Genomic DNA, 11,624 nt, shown 5'->3' with positions numbered 1-11,624 from the left:
CTCATTGTGGGCAGGGAATATGTCTGTTTATGGATGTACTGTACTCTCCCAAGCGCTTAGTACACTGCTGTCCACACAATTTGCTCAGTAAATACGATTGAATGAATGAAAGATTGAATGACTAGAGAGTAATATGTTTCAGTCAATGCAGGATCCTTTTCTAGGACATTATTCCTACTTTCCACGCAACCCGAAATTTATGCTCATAGTAGTTAAAATTCAGATCTACAAGTGCATATTTGGTTTCTCTTGAATAAGGTCACAGATGTGTGTTTGGGGAGGGACCTTTGCATAATCCTGATGTTGATAAAGCATTGGACTATTATTAGGGGGAAAAGTATTATGTCACATACCTCTTCCTTGTCTTGGTGCTTCAGAGATTATTTTGATCTCATTATATAATTGATTAACCTCACCTTTCACACTGCGCCTATGATTTATTTGTGGGGGCTTTGCCTTGAATGATTTTTCTGCGTAATTGATGATTTTGTGGTTCAAAAGCGAGGTTTATCGATTTCTAATGTATTATCCATCAAGATGGAGTCTCTGGTTAAAAATGACAGATGACACCGCAGCCCCTCACTTTCAGTGCATTGTGTGGTGCGTTCAGCGATCAATAATGTAATAATAATGTTGGTATTTGTTAAGCGCTTACTATGTGCCGAGCACTGTTCTAAGCGCTGGGGTAGACATAGGGGAATCAGGTTGTCCCACGTGGGGCTCACAGTCTTAATCCCCATTTTACAGATGAGGGAACTGAGGCACAGAGAAGTTAAGTGACTTGCCCACAGTCACACAGCTGACAAGTGGCAGAGCTGGGATTCGAACTCATGAACCCTGACTCCAAAGCCCGCGCTCTTTCCACTGAGCCACGCTGCTTCTCCGTGGCTTCTCCTTGAGCCACTGTCTCGAGGAGTGAGACAGTGGCTGAACACAGACCTTTGTTCATCGTCGTCATCGATGGCATTTATTGAGCAGAGCACTGTACTAAGCGAATGAGAGAGTATGACAGATTTGGATTACTATAAGTGAATCAATTACAATATATCATTTAAAATATAAATGTTGATGCCTAGTATCTAAAGTTGCCTAACATAGCCAGTAGTGTCAGTGTATTGAAATGTATTTGGCAAAAAAACCAAACCAACTATAAAGTGGAAAATGATCCTTTCTAGATTTACTTCTACCCTTTAGAAATTCTGCGACTCATAATGCTCTTTAATAATGAAGACTGTATTTTAATTTTGAGAAAAGAATTCCAAAAATCAGCAAATGATTTCTATACAAATACTCAATTCTGGAAAATCCATAATTAACTAATGATGATTGTATTTGTTAAGCACTTAGTATGTGCCAGGCACTCTACTAAGCACTGGGGTAGATACAAGCAAATCAAGTTGGACACGGTCCCTGTCCCACGTGGGCCTCGCCGTCTCAATCCTCATTTTACAGATGAGGTAACTGAGGTACAGAGAAGTGAAATAACTTGCCGAAAGTCACACAGCAGACAAGTGGTGGAGTTAGGATTAGAACCCATGACTTCCTGACTCTCAGGCCTGTGCTCTATCCACTATGCCATGCTGCACTTTTCCACACCTATTTGGCCCCAGTCCTCCATACCCACTGGGACCAGAGCTGGAAGGGAGGAGAAAATACAAGTGGCCCAGTAGGTGGTCCTGGAGTTGGAAAGAGGCTTGTCCGTCATTTTAAACGAGACTCCACCTTGGGTGCTAAAGTGAGTTTTGTCTTTTCACTTATTTAAAAGTAAACCGATTTTCCCTCCTACTTTCATTGATCCAGTCATATTTATTGAGCACTTAGAGCAATGTACTAAGCACTTGGAATGGTAACAGATAGAGAGAATCCCTGCCCATCGACGGGCGTACAGTCTAATGGAGGGAGACAGATGGACAAAAACAAGACAACTTAATCACAATAAATAGAATCAAGGGGATGGACACCTCATTGGCTGGAGAAGCAGCATGGCTTAGTGGAAAGAGCCCGGGCTTGTGAGTCAGGGGACATGGGTTCGACTCCCGGCTCTGCCACTTGTCAGCTGTGTGACTATGGACAAGTCACTTCACTTCTCTGTGCCTCAGTTCCCTCATCTGTAAAATGGGGATTAAGACTGTGAGCCTCATGTGGGACAACCTGATTCCCCTGTATCTATCCCAGCGCTTAGAACAATGCTCTGCACGTAGTAAGCGCTTAACAAATACCAACATTATTATTAACAAAATAAATAGGGTAATAAAAACATATCCAAATGAGCACAGTGCTGAGGGGAGGGGAAGGGAGAAGGGGAAGAGTGGAGGGAAAGGGGGCTTAGCTGAGGGGAGGTGAAGGGGGCCAATACACCTGTTTTGAACCAGATGTAGAACATTTTCTCATAATTGCACTAAGACTGCATGGCGATGAGAGAATGAAGCATTTTGATGGGCAAATTTTGAAAAATCGCCTTGAATAGATAGAAATGATGGAGTGTTTTGTCTTTTAAAAGCCATTTGTTTCCACTAGGGGGCACTAACATGCTGGGCTTTCCATTTCATTAATGTAAATCCAGATGAATGAGTTTCTTTTTTCAAAGAATATGTTTAACGTTACCCAAGAAGATCACATTTGGGCAGCAATCGTGTGGTCGGCTGTTAGAATGCAAAGCCAACCTTTTTGAAGTTAAAAGTCATTTTAAAAAATCATTTTAATATGAAAAGAAACCTGTAGGAGTTGAAATACTGTAACTCTGATCCGGACTCAAATCTTCACAGCTTAACAGTTCAGACCAGAATAATTCTGCACATAGGTTCCTTTTTGTTGGCTTAAATTATTTCTGTCGTGTAAAAAGTCATGAAAACATTTAGAACTCAGAAGAAAAATTAGGAACGGAGTGCACAGCTTGAAACATCTCTCTTCTCAAATTATAACCAAGGTGCCAGTGTCCTTGTCCCGTTCTTATGGGTTGTAAGCATATAAAGCTGCTGTAATCATAGGAATCATTCTAAAGGACCACTGTGATCATCTTCAGTTCCATATAGACTATGTGGTTGAGATAAAAGGCAATCTAGTGTGATCTTTTATATTATTTCTCTAAATATCAGAAGAACTCTGGTCAAGCCAAGGTGGGGAAATGTCCTAATCACTCCCCCCCCCCCCCGAAAAATGCACTTTTATCTTCACTTCAAACCCTCAGTTTTCCCATGGCCATACGTTTGGCAAGCCCTCAACACAAGCCCTCGTCGATTAATCAGTTGCCTTTATTGAGCACTCAGTGTTCATTCAATCGTTTCAATTGTAATAATTTGCCAACTTATTAATAATTTGTTAGTGTGCAAAGCACCATACTAAACTCCTGGGAGAATACAATAGAGCTAGAGCTAGTAGGCATGTTTGTAGGCATGTTTCCTGATCACAACTAGCTCTAGTAGTCGAGCTAGTAGGCACATTCTCTGTCCACAACAGACTTGCAGGCATATTTGCACTTGTGACGTTATCTTGAGCAAGGTTTGTCAGGTAGTCCCTGATTGTAAGCGCGGCACCTTTAGAAGGCATGTAGGCTCTTTGAGGCCACCGATGCACATTTAAAATCAGAGGACCTACATTCTAATCCCGGCTCTGCCAGCTTGTCTGCCGTGTGACCTTGGGCAAGTCACTTCACTTCCCGCTGCCTCAATTACCAACTGGGAATTCAGTCCTCTTCCCTCAGACTTAAACTGTGAACCCCATGTGGGACAGACTGTGTCCAACCTGATAATCTTTTGTCTATTCAGGAGAAGCAGCGTGACTCAGTGGAAAGAGCCCGGGCTTGGGAGTCAGAGCTCATGAGTTCGAATCCCAGCTCTGCCACTTGTCAGCTGTGTGACTGTGAGCAGGTCACTTCACTTCTCTGGGCCTCAGTTCCCTCATCTGTAAAATGGGGATTAAGACTGTGAGCCCCACGTGGGACAACCTGATTCCCCTGTGTCTACCCCAGCGCTTAGAACAGTGCTTGGCACATAGTAAGTGCTTAACAAATACCAACATTATTATTATTATTATTAATAATAAAATGGGGATTGTCTGTGAGCCTCACGTGGAACAACTTGATTAAGCTGTATCTCCCCCAGCGCTTAGAACAGTGCTCTGCACATAGTAAGCGCTTAACAAATACCAACATTATCATTATTATTATTCCAGCACTTAATACAGTACCTGGTACGTAATAGGTGCCTAACAAGTACCATTAAAAAAAAAACACATAGTTCCACGATAGCGAAATCCTCTCCATGCATGTAGAGGAGGTGGAAAAGACTTGAGTAGGACTGGCACACCCTCCTACTCTGTGAGTGTGGAAAAAAATGCTTCTTCATGGGGCAGATTCATTGATCGCTTGCATTTACTCATTCATTGAGTCGTATTTATTGAAGCACTTACTGTGTGCAGAGCACTGTACTAAGTGCTTGGGAGAGGACAGTATAACGGAGTCGGTAGCCCTGTTCCCTGCCCACAACGAGCTTACAGTCTCAAGGTCTAAATCATGGGCGGTAATGTTAAGCCCCCATATGTGAAGCCTTAATATGGGAAGGAAGCAGGAATGTTAGAAAATGACAGGTTATATTAGCAAATGGTTTACCTGTTGCCTCCTTGATGCCCTCCTGTACTCTGTCTTGAGCAAGGAGTGGTTTAAAAATAATAATAATAATAATAATGATGGTATTTGTTAAGCGCTTACTATGTGAAAGCACTTTTCTAACTGCTGGGGGGTTACAAGGTGATCAGGTTGACCTTGTGGGGCTCACAGTCTTAATCTGCATTTTACAGATGAGGGAACTGAGGCACAGAGAAGTGAAGTGACTTGCCCAAAGTCACAAAGCTGACAAGTGGCAGAGATGGGATTAGAACCCATGATCTCTGACTCCCCCGCCCAGGCTCTTTCCACTGAACCCCGCTGCTTCCCCAAGGGGGAAGTGGCCAGTTGGAGAGATAAGACCTTATTCTCCATCCCCTTATTGAAATAGAGTTAAAACATAGGTAATTAAGATAGTAGAGATAAGAATTTGATCCTTTTAAAGTTATACTCTCTTTTAGTTGAACAAAAAAAGTTTTCAGATCCTTGAAGCTTTCAGATACTGTCTCTTATTTCTGTCTCAGGAACAAACACCAAAAAATTTGATGTACAGACTACTGATTAGCTAGATGACTCTTTAAATTGTTTTAATAATCAAGAGGGATATGTGCACAAAAATAAAGTAATTAAAGAAGCTGAACTATAAAGAAGCTTAAAGAGATGTCTCTCCCCCTCTTGAGGTTTTTATGAAGGGCTTACTTTGTACCAGGCAGTGTACTAAGTGCCAGGGTAGATACAAGATAATTGGAATGGACACAGTTCCTGTCCTTCCTGGGACCCACAGTCGCAATCCCCATTTTACAGATGAGGTAACTGAGGCATAGAGAAGTTAAGTGACTTTCCCAAGATCACACAGCAGACAAGTGGTGGAACCAAGATTACGGTCTAGGTCCTCTGACTCCAGGCCCTTTCTCTAGCCATCTGGCTTCTGATCCAGAATCCACATATGCTCTTTGAAAGATGTCAGTTGTCTTGATAGGCAACAAAAGGCTTACTATAAAAATTGGATTATCTAATCCTATGCTGCATTTTTAGTTCCCTACCTGTTTCGCTCTCTGACTCTTACTTCTAACTGGGGGCTGGTCAGAGGAAATAAAAGGAGTTGATACTCCTGCCAGTCAATTTTGCTACCTATTAATCGTTTGGAAAAAAGGCTCGTCCAGGAGGAGTGTGCAATTATTGCCCAAGTTGAGTTTTTGTATTTCAGTAGTATAAACCATCCCTGTCCCTTATATTTAGCTTTAGACAGGTTCTTGCAAATATAAACCTCAAAATGAAGAAATTTGAAAGTGAATTTTAGCTAGGTCCTCCTATAGAATGTAGTGATGGGCATCATGAAATAGTTAATTTTATAGAAGACGGCAAATCTGAGATCTCAACCTCGGAATCCTACTGAAATTGTTTTTCGCATGTTGAAAGAAAGTTTGGAGTCTTCCCGAGCCTTCCCAAGTAAGTTCCTTACACCCTTTAAAAATCTCAACCTTAGCCATGGACTAGCACGATGGCAAACTTGGGTGCCACTCGGAAAATCTCTTGAGGTACTGAATTCTTGATTCTTTATGATTTTAAAAAGAGAATGTCAGGTTATGCAACATCCCATAAAAAAAGAAAAATCAATCGAGCCAAATCATGAGTTTTTGATTTTGAGAAAAACAGGAGTGTTAGACTCCATTCCAGATGGTCCTTTTGAAATGATTTCCCTCTGCAACTGGATTCATAAAGTTGGCGTGTTCGAGAAGTACAGGGAGTCCACAGAGGAGCATGTCACAATGTCACACCAACTTAGGGTTACTTCAGCTGGGCCGGATCACATCCATTTTGTGGAAAGTGTGCTTCTAGGCTGTCGTGCGAGAGTACAGTATGTTCTCCGATAACTCAGTGTTCTTATATGCTGATGATTTCACGTTTGTGTCTGAAACTGTCATTTATATATGTGCATCAAAGAATACTTGTTTAACGAGGCCTGTCCCTTTTGGAGGCTTCTTAATCTTTCATGTAACTGTTAAGTACTTCCTTATGCTCAGCGAGAAGAACTATTGAGTTCATCTGTGTGTTGAAATTGCATCTCTCTTTAAGGATCAAATCTGGGAAAAGGCAAACGTCGATGGGACTGCATCATAAAGTTCAATTGAGGTACACCGGCTTTTTCCCCAGAGTGGACTCCTAAATTAAATTGGCAAACCCCTTTAATATTTTTGTTATTTTGGATTCCAGTGAAGAACTCTTGGGAGACATCTCCGGTGGAAAAGTGATACTTGCAATAGAAATTTCTCTCCAGTTTCGTATACCTTTAAATTCAGTTTCAACCACAAAGTAATATAACTACTAGAAAAGAGGTAAAATTATTTCAGCTTCTTCTCAGTTTCTGACAACTAGTAGCACATTCCCTGATCCTAGCATTGTTTATACTTATGGTAAATGAAACCATCAGATCCAAGGTTTTAAACTGAAAAGGTCATTTTTCTTGTAACTAGTTAAATACAATTATGCCATTTGGGATTGTATTATATGGCACAAGATAGTTTGTGTTCTTATATTTCATGCATGAGAGAGAATTCAGTCTGGCATCCTTTTCATCCCAAGAGTCGAAATGACTTAAAAGGACTGTATTATTGGTTTTTGAAAATTATATTACCCTCTTCACCTATAATGTCACTATTGACGGCGAGTCCCCATCAATTAGTGTGGGAGGGACTGAAAAGACCTATTTGTGACCAACCCTTCATAAGCGTATGAAGATTGGCCTTGGCCATCCTGATGCTTTTACCACTTGTGGGTGCCTCTCGCCATTCTCAAATCTCCCCGCTGGCTTCCGGATCTTCTCGGAGTCCCCATTTAAGGAGAGCAGACCCTTCCAAGCTGCTACTTCCTAGACTGATTTGGTGTTGAGATGGTCACTAACAAGCCTGCTGCCCACAGCTTCCTTCAGGCCCAGAATTCCCTCCCCGACACTCCACTGCTTTCCCCGTTTTCAACCTCCACCCCAAAATCACATCTCGTCCAAGAGGGGTTCCCTAAGTCTTCATTTCCCCTATCGGCCTTCTCCTCTGCGGCGACTCTACACTCGACTGCGTTACGCCTTAAGCACTTTAGTATTCACCCCAGTTCCACAGCTCTTCTGTACTTATCTTTATACTCTGTAATTTATTTTAATGTCTGTCTTCCCCTGTAGTCTGTAAGATACTCTGGGCAGGAATCGGGCCTGTCTGTCACATTGTACTTTTCCAAGAGCTTAGGACGATATGCTGCGCACAGGAAGGACTCAGTAAATGTCACTGATTGACTGCTGTACAGCATTCACTGCTTCACTGTTTCTCTAAAGTATTTGTTACCGTTGAGCGGTTGCGTGGGTATCCTGCTGTCACGCATGCTCCATCCATATCCTCCTCAGTGAACCTGAATTATCTCAATGCTGGTAAAGCCTCCACTGTTGGCCAGTCAGTCAATCAGTCGACCGTATCTGTTGAGAGCTTACTGTGTTCAGAGCACCGTACTAAGGCACTGGGGAGAGTACAAGATAACAGACACATGCCGTGCCCAGAATAGGTTTATAGTCTCTAGAACTTTGTCCTTGAAGTGAACCTGCTAGAGTCACCTGATCTGTCTTCTGTAGGAGGTCGATCGATCAGTTGATCAATCAGTGACATTTAGTGAGCACAGAGCACCCTACCAAACATTTGGCAGAGTATGACAGAGTTAGTAGCTGCCGTCCCCGCCCTCAAGGAGCTTAGAGACTAGTGGTCTTGTAATCTTTGTGGTCGTAAGGCCGTATAGACGATTAGACAGTAGTGCAGGGTTACTTAATGAAACTTGATAGCCACTGATCGGTCATATGTACTGATCACTTACCATGTGCAGACCACTGTACTGAGCACTTGGGAGAGTACAGTACAGCAGAATGAGCAGACACGTTCCCTGCCCGTAACAAGCTTACAGTCTAGAGATGCCAAACTCTGTCCTACTAAAGCAGTATTTGCTTTTTCATTTGTTCCGCTTGGTCCATCTGGGCATAGATAGAGAGTATCCTGTGCAGGCTGCTGATTTCAGTGAAAACACTAAGTTCTGCATTGCTGATGAGAATTTTTAGCAACGTATAGGGTTTCCTCGATGAAGCCTGTTCCATAAACATGGTTTTCTTCAGGCTGACTGTCAGTCCATAGAATTGTGATGACTCTGCTAAGTGTTCATAATCATTCACATTCTTCTTGTTCATGCTCCTCCAGAGCACAGTCAGCAGGATTCAATAGCTTCAAAGACTTTTGACGATGCTCCCGGCCTGTCGAGGAAAGATTGCTTTTCTTGTGGCTCAGAAACAGATTTTACACCAGCTTCGAGGTCTTTTCATGGCCTAGCAGATAGAGCCCGGGCCTGGGAGTCAGAAGGACCTGGGTTCTAATCCCGGCTCCGCCACTTGTCCGTTGTGGGACCTTGGGCATGTGACTTCACCTCTCTGGGCCTCAGTTACCTCATCTGTAAAATGGGGATTGAGACTGTGAGCCCCATGTGGGACAGGGACTGTGTCCAACCGGATTTGCTTGTACTCACCCCAGCGCTTAGTACAGTGCCTGGCACATAGTAAGCAGTTAACAGATACCACAATTATCATTATTATTTTGTCCTATCCCCAAACCTGACAACACAGAATGTGTTGGCTGGGACGAACACCCAGCCCTACCTTACTCCATTAATTAGGGGGAAAGATTTTAAAAGGCCCTTCAAATTTCCCTCAGCTATCCATCCCACCCCAGAGGAGGATATAATAATGATAGTAATAGTGGTATTCCTTAAGCTGTTATTGCGTGTCAAGCACTGTGCTAAGCACTAGGGTAGCTGGAAGTCTGTCAGTTCTGCTACAGTCCCTGTTCCACATGGGGCTCCCAGGCTCAGTAGGATGTGGATTATTAGTTTTCTCTGGGCCGTTGAATTTGACTAGCTGCTTAAGGTTGGGTCTGTTGTTGCCTTCAAATGCTTTATCAAGTGTACAAATAGAACAGAGAGGTCCAGGGAAGAACTCGAGAGAGGTTTCTTTTGGGTAGGGAAAGTGATACTTCCAGAGTAATTTATTGGTGACGGCAGTTCTCCCTGTCCCGCTGAAAAGATCAAATCTGTGCACACTCTGATTCGGGGAGTCGCCAATAAGCAATTGTTTCCAGTAACCCAGCTAGACAGGCTCTAGAAAGGATCTTGCCAGTCGAGAAGAATCCCTGGTCGTTCACGCAGTGAGCACATTGAACTTGCATGAAGATCTTGATTTTTAGAGACTTCTGAAGTCCTGTGGCGTTTAGTCAAGACGTAGTTTTGCGTCTTTTACCTCCATTGTATCTCCCAAGCACTTAGCACAGTGTTCTACGTTCAGCATGTGCTCCGAAAATACTATTGAGCGATTCCAAATGCTGAGAGAGAGGCTGTGCAGATGTCTAATCATTAAGTTCTTTCTGTGCTTGTAGATTGCTGCAGGAATGCCATCAAATCCAGATGCCTTTTCATTTTTCCTGGTTTTGATTTGACTTCTTCAAATGTCGGGACTACAGTCATACCTTCACATTTTGGCTGGGTTTCTACATTTCATAGATCCTCATAATCTTCTGAACGCGTTTTCCACTGGAGCCGTCTTTACCCCTCAGTGTTGCTGTGGCTCTTTTGTTGCTGTTATGTTTTGTTTTGTGGTTTTATGGTATTTAAGCACTAACTCTGTGCCAGGCACTGTACTAAGCACTGGGATAGACAAACTAATTGGAGTGGTCACAGTCCATGTCCCATATGGGGTTCAGAGTATTAATCCCCAGTTTGCAGATGAGATGACTGAGGTCCAGCGAAGTGAAGTGACTTGTCCAAGGTCACATGGCAGACAAGTGGCAGAGCCAGGATTAGAACTCAGGTCCTCTGACTTCCAAGCCCGGGTTCTCTCCACTTGGATGCGCTTCTCCTCTGTGCTGGTGTGTGTCAGGCTGTATGGCTTCCTTAAATCCTTCGATTAGTGGTCGTCACTGTAGCTCCGTGTCTCTTAACCCTTGGTAGCTCCTCAATTACTGTACTTATCCTTAGCTTCATCGTTATGTCTCGAGGAAGGTTTCAGTTCATAGCTCATTTAGATTAGATTTCAGTTTAAGGTGTGATTTTTTGTTTCTCCAGTGGCAAGACCGTTTTAATCCAGATTTTGCCTGGTTCAGGATTGCATATTCTGAATTGTAAGGTAGAATGCTTCTCCTCACCTAGGAGGACCGTGACTGGTAAACTCTAGTCTTGTAAAACCTGTAAAAATGTAAAACCTAGGCGAAAACGTGGTAACAAAAAGTGGAAAAAGCCTGCGTCTGGGAGTCCAACGACCTGGGTAATAATCCCAGCTCTGCCACTAGCCCGGTGAGTGATCTAGCAGCATGACCCAGTGACAAGAGCATGGGCTTGGGAGTCAGAGGTCATGGGTTCAAATCCCTGCTCTGGCATTTATCTGTGTGACCTTGGGTGAGTCACTTCACTTCTCTGGGCCTCAGTTACCTCATCTGTAAAATGGGAATTAAGATGGTGAGCCCCAGGTGGGGCAACCTGATTACCTTGCATCTACCCCTGCGCTTAGAACAGTGCTTGACATATAGTGCTTAACAAATACCGTAATTTTGATTATTATTATTCTAAAGGCCTCAGTTTCCTCACCTGTTAATGGGGAGGAAATACCTATTTTGTCACCTTTGAACTGTGAGCCCCATATAGGACAAGGGTGATATCTGACCTGATTATCCCACAGTTACTCCAGGCTTAATAAAGTACTTGGCCCACAGAAAGCCCATAACAAATATTACAATTATTATCATTGTTAGTACATCAGAACACCAAGGCAATGGGACTTTCAAACACCCGGAAAGAACATCCGAAGCTGTGGCAAGCGAACAGATTAGGTATGCAATGAATATAACTGTCCATCAATCAGTGGATTTGAGTGTTTACCGTGTGCTTGCAACCGTATTGTTTGAGCACTTACTCTGTGCGGAGCTCTGTACTAAGCCTCGTGGGAGAGTCCAGTATAATA

At 43.0% G+C, this 11,624-nt stretch overlaps 1 protein-coding gene across 5 annotated transcripts in view; it reads left to right on the top strand.

The window, feature by feature from the left end:
- The window catches only part of C7H8orf34 (chromosome 7 C8orf34 homolog), a 217,370-nt gene that overhangs the window by 99,011 nt on the left and 106,735 nt on the right, over positions 1-11,624 (top strand). The window lies entirely within an intron of this gene.

The sequence above is a fragment of the Ornithorhynchus anatinus genome, chromosome 7 (genome assembly GCF_004115215.2).
Source record: "Ornithorhynchus anatinus isolate Pmale09 chromosome 7, mOrnAna1.pri.v4, whole genome shotgun sequence".
Lineage (NCBI taxonomy): Eukaryota > Metazoa > Chordata > Mammalia > Monotremata > Ornithorhynchidae > Ornithorhynchus > Ornithorhynchus anatinus.
Note: the sequence above shows the minus strand (reverse complement) of the source record. Positions and strands in the feature narration are given on the sequence as shown.